The 6,000-nt window shown below is 37.4% G+C and overlaps 1 pseudogene; it reads left to right on the top strand.

The window, feature by feature from the left end:
* The window catches only part of LOC102481196 (olfactory receptor 4C11-like), a 6,528-nt pseudogene extending 3,188 nt beyond the window's left edge, over nucleotides 1-3,340 (top strand).
* Nucleotides 3,341-6,000: the final 2,660 nt, after the last annotated feature.

Here is a 6,000-nt window from a genome sequence, read left to right as displayed (position 1 = left end):
GATCTATGCACCTCTGGCCCTGAGGAACGCCATTACAGTGGGAACACTGTTAATGCACAGTAATGTCATCCAGCATCCCTCACTGGACTCCACCAGGAAACCAGCCAGTGTTTCTTCAAGGCGAGATTTTTCCGATCTCAGTCCCCTGCAGCAATGTGAGGCGTAAAATACCAGTGCAGGTCTGACCAGGTAACCTAATTCAAGTTTGGCTGTTTGTTCCTAAAAAACCAATTCTTGAAAGTCAAATGTTGGTGAGGAGGAGAGGTAACTTATTCAAAAAATCATTGACCTGGGAAAATGATGAACTAATGTTTAAAACCCATCTCCAAAGTAACAGACCAGGAAAATAATTTTTCAATGGGTGGGGATTACACACATTTTCAAAGATCTTAGTAGGAGACATAAATGAGGGTGTGTCCTTATAAATTTCCTATCTGCTGTCATTGGGGACTCTTAGATTCTAGGATAGTGGGTAGAATTAGATAATAATTATTAGAGACAATGTGAATATTATTATTTTAGTATAATAGCAAGTGAAATCAGATTTATTTCCTCGTAGGGCTCTATAGTGACAAATAATTGTGACGAATGTTTTAATTTATTGCTATTGTAATTTTCATTATAAAACCAACCAAAAAAAAAAAAAAACCACCTGATTGTAAGAGGGAAATTCAATTATCTGGAGAAATTAAGTACTGAAAATTTAACAGAGTGATTTGAAGTATAGTACAAAATTATAGGAAATATAATGAGAATCAGTTTTACAAAAATGAATATATTTATGTTTGACCTTGACCATGGTAAGAAAAAGCCAAATACCTTCAATATTATTAAATTATCAGCTTTCACAATGATGCTCTAGAACATGTGACTAAAGAATAAAATACTGAGAATACAATGGAAAGTGAAGTGGAATGGTAAATTCTTTGAAGCCACCCTGTATTGGCAACCTGTGAAATGGAACAATTTTGTCTAAAGATTTCTTTGTTTTCCTCCCTCCCTCCCTCCCTCCCTCCTTCCTTCCTCTCTCTTTTCTTTTCTTTTCTTTTCTTTTCTTTTCTTTTCTTTTCTTTTCTTTCTTTTCTTTTCTTTTCTTTTCTTTTCTTTTCTTTTCTTTTCTTTTCTTTTCTTTTCTTTTCTTCCTTTCCTTTCCTTTTTCTTTTCTTTTCTTTTCTTTTCTTTTCTTTTCTTTTCTTTTCTTTTCTTTTCTTTTCTTTTCTTTTCTTTTCTTTTCTTTTCTTTTCTTTTCTTTTCTTTTCTTTTCTTTTCTTTTCTTTTCTTTTCTTTTCTTTTCTTTTCTTTTCTTTTCTTTTCTTTTCTTTTTTTCTTTCTTTCTTTCTTTCTTTCTTTCTTTCTTTCTTTCTTTCTTTCTTTCTTTCTTTCTTCTTTTCTTCCTTTCTTTCTTTCCTTTTCAGAGGCCACATATTCTTACCAGAAGAAAGAAGGAGAGGGAGAAAGAAAACTCCCCAATGGGACATGGTCATATTCAATCTCTTCTCCATTTCTCCATCCTGTAGGAATTTAGGACATGCATGCACATGCATTCAGCATGTTTTTTCAAACTGCAGGGCTGGGATTTGGACCACGTGGGAGGCTATGTGGAGTTTGGAACCCTTAACCACTAGGTCACATGATCAGCTCCCCTTTTTTTAAGTTTACAAACATGTCCTAACGGCACTTTCCGAGATTGTTACCTAGGATTCACTAAACAAAATACTGAGTCCCTTGAAGTTTAAGGACATCACTGAATCTGAGGGTTTTAAAACTGTTTTAATCACTGGGAAGTGCTGAGAATTATAATGCCCCCTCTGCCCTCGAAGAACAGGTAAACTTATGGTTGTTTTATACACAATGGATCAAAAAGACCCTCTTATGGTACACTACCAAAATTGCTTCTAAACAATGAACTGAAAACAAGTGTTTTTTTTGTTTTTGTTCTTAAGTTTTTGCCCTGTTCATGGTAAGTGTAAGGCTTCAGAACTTATAATTACTTGATTATTTGTGCAATCATTACAGTGTGTCTGTTCTAATGAACTGCACTCTATTTAGGAGCACAAGTTACATGTTTTTAATTCATTCTTGTACAACAAACACCAATAATACTGTCTGAAACATAATAATCAGTGAGTATTAATTGAATAAATAAGTAAGGCTAGGAGTAATATGGGGGTGAGTAATAGGGGGAGAAAGAAAGGGAAACAGGAAAAAATACATTTAATTGACACAAAAATAAAAAAAGTTATTTGCTGATAATAATAATATAGTAATGTCTTTGTCTTGACGTCCATATACTGTATTCATGCTGGGAAAAGGCATGTTGTACACTGTAAAGAAGTATAGTGATTAAGTGTAAATAATAAAAAAAAAGAAAAGGAATCAATAATTTTTTTAAAAAAGTCTAGTATTTCAGGTATATGTATTAATGTCTCTCTCTCCAAATTATCTCACCCACAGAAGCACTGAAACATGAAAATGTCACAGAATTTATCCTCCTGGGACTTTTCAGTGACGAGGATGTGAAGGCTGCCCGTTTTGTGCTGTTCTCGCTTTGCTATCTTGCAATTCTCTCAGGAAACTTGCTCATTCTGCTCACCACTGGAGGCAGCTTCCTCAGTGATCGACCCATGTATTTCTTCCTCAGCTACCTCTCCTTCATGCACGTCTGCTTTACTTCCACGGGCCCCCAAACTGATCATGGACTTACTGTCTCAGTGGAACATCACCTCCTACAATGGCTGTATAGTACCAATGTTTTGTGCCCACTTCTTTGGCGCCACTGAGATCTTCATCTTGTTGGCCATAGCCTACAACCACTATGCAGCTTTCACCATAAGGTCATCATGAGCAGACGGGTGTGCTATGTCCTGGTCCTGGCTTCTGTTTTCGGAGCATTTTTCCATTCCCTCCTTCAGGTATTGGTTGTTACTGAGCTTCCCTCTGTGGCCTCAATTAGATAAACCACTATTTCTGTGATATAATCCCTTTGCTGAAGCTGGCCTGCACTAACACTGGGCTGTTTGTTATTACTCTCATTGCCACCACAGGAATGTTGTATATTTTGACCTTTGTTGCCTTGGTAATTTCTAATATCATAATCCTGATGACCTTGAGGATCCATTTACTTGAGGGCTCTTGCAAAGCCCTCTTAACCTGTGGCTCACACATCACCATAGTGCTCATGTTCTTCTTGCCCCTCATCTTCACCTATGTTCCCATGGCTAATTCTGTCAATGATGACAAGGTATTTGCTCTGTTTTACACCATGATTGCCCCCATATTTAACCCTCTCATCTACACACTGAGAAATACAGACATAAAGAATGTCCTGAGGGAGCTGTGATGCTTAGAGAACCTGAAGGGAATGTAATCCTCTGGTGTTTGAGTCCTTTTCTCAGTCGTATTCTATCTACGGAGATAACGTTGACAAAAGCAGCAGGTGCAGAGAAGTGGCGTGCCATTATTGAACATTGCAAGATATGAGGAGAATACTTAGGCACTCCTTTCTGTCCCTGTACTTTCTGAGTCTGTAAATAAGTAGATGAGAACATCTGCAAATTATTCCATCCTCTCGATCCCAGACCTATTAGGCTTTGAGGCACAGGCCAAATTATAAAGAGCACAGTTTAGCTATAGGATGTGTGCACTCACCCAAGAGACAGAGACAGGAAGCGAGGGAATCATCTCCCAGGGTAGATGAAATCCAGCCATTCTTTCTACCCCATTCTGCTCTGAGGATTTTAGACACACACACATATGTGCCTGGTGTGAGTTACAAACCTCTGGATTTGGGGCTCGAACTGCGGTCGGCCATGTGGAAATTCAGCGGGGCAACCATAATGGCATCTGCTCATCTCACAGATTATATTTCTTAAATAATGCAATTTAATTTATCTAAACTATTCACATTGTAATTGATAAAAAAATTGTGTAATTAATTCTCTGTATCCTATTGGTTGTGCATTCATAAATGATTTAGAATAGCATCCCAATGTATAGTATATATTATAGCCAAAATTCAATATTGAAGAACAGTCCTTTATCAGATATTTCTTTTGTAATTATGTTCTCCAAGCCTATGGGTTGATTTTTTTATTCTCCTAATAGTGCCTTTAAATGAGCAGAAAATTTTAATTTCGATGAAGTCTAACTTTTTAATTATTTATTTCATGGATCTTGCCTTTGCTGTTATGTCTAAAAAGTTATCTTAATCTAAGGTTATTTAAACTTTCTTTTATGGTCTATGACTTTTATACTGAATTGATATTTGCAAAGTTACATGTAAATTTCAGATCTAGATTTTTATTTTCTTTTTCGCATATAGCTGGTCTAATAGATCTGACATCAATTTTTAAGAGACTTGTTTCTCCAGTGTCAAAACCCAAGTGACTATTTTACATGGGTGTTTGTGTTGGCTCTTTGTTCTGTCCATTGATCTATTTGTCTATTATTTTCCCTAATTCCATGTTTTTAGAAATACATGTAAGAACCAGCAGTTACCGTAATGGTTATGTCGCTGGCCTCCCATGTAGTCGACCGCGGTTCGAGTCCCAGACCTGGTGGCTTAAATTCACGCCAGGCGCATGTGCATGTGTGCCCAAGATCCTGAGAGGAGAATGGAAGAGAAAGGATCGTGGTGTGACCATCCCCCTGGGGGGTGATTTCTCACTTTCTGTCCCTCTCTGGCTTTCTGGTGAGCACACGCGCCGTATAGCAAAAACCTCTAAAAAAAATGTATAGGGACCAGTGGCTGGCGTAATGGCTATGTTACTGGACTCCCATATTGTCAACTGTGGTTCGAGTCCTGGACCTGGTGGCTTAAACTCATGCTGGGTGTGGGTACGTGTTTGCTCAAGATCCTGAGAGGAGAACGGAGGAATGGAAAAGAGGTGATAGTCCATCCACCTTGGGGGGGGGGGGTGATTTCTCACTTTCTGTTTCTCTGTCTATCTCTGTCTTTCTGAGGAGCGCTTGTGCCCTATAGCAAAAACCTTTCAAATAAAAGATTTTTCATAATGAAAATTTTATTTTTTGATAAAAATGGCTAACTTTGTACTATTTAAGTGAGACACAAGTATGATAAAAGTAAGAAGATGAGACCAGCAGTTAACGTAATGGCTATGTCGCTGAACTCCCATGTAGACAACAGCAATTCAAGTCCCAGACCTGGTGACTTAAACCCTATCTCTCCAGCAAGCAAACACTCTATAGCTAGGATCTCTTCTTTTTAAAAAAAGAAAGAAAAAAGAAATATACAGCTATACAGAACTTTCCATTTTTCATTTTTTCTTCTCTAGAATCATGATATTATATCTTTGAAACATGATTATTATTTACATTTTAGTTTATTTTTATTCTATTATTTCTGACATTCAACTATTCATCTGAAATGCAAATCTGTATAAAGGCCTGAGTAAAGTCTGTGTGTGTGTCGGGGAGGGGAGTATCTGCATGAGTTTGTGTTATGGAGGGGATTAAATTTCTGATGAAATTGTTATATTTCCATGGTCTAGTATAGCCCTCTTCATACATGACACTTCAACTTTGGTCACCAGTGTTAAAACTAGGCTTCATTATGTCCTAGAATACAAAAGAAACTGAGCACACAAAAACCTCGTATTATTTTACTGTATTTGTTTTAAAAAATCATCTTTGACAGGGTAAAGGTGAAATGGAATCTGGTAGCAGTTACTAAAGATGTGACACGCTTTACTACTCTGGAATCAGTATTAAAAACTTATGATGAGCCAGCTTGTGGAATGGTGGTTTAAAGTGGCTGGACCCACATGACTGACTGGCAACTGGACTCTACATTAGGCAGCTTAAGAAACACTCCTAGTGCATTCATGTACATAGATGCCCAAATTCATGAGTGGAGAATTGGAGAAGGGATTGTGGTGCGACCATTCCTTGTGGTTGTGTGTTTTCTCACTTTCCCTGTGTCTCTCTGACCAGCAAGTGCTCATAGCCTCTGGCAAAACAACAACAAAAAAATCATGACAT

Source organism: Tupaia chinensis, unplaced genomic scaffold (assembly GCF_000334495.1).
Source record: "Tupaia chinensis unplaced genomic scaffold, TupChi_1.0 Scaffold000564_1, whole genome shotgun sequence".
Taxonomy (NCBI): Eukaryota; Metazoa; Chordata; class Mammalia; order Scandentia; family Tupaiidae; genus Tupaia; species Tupaia belangeri.
Note: the sequence above shows the minus strand (reverse complement) of the source record. Positions and strands in the feature narration are given on the sequence as shown.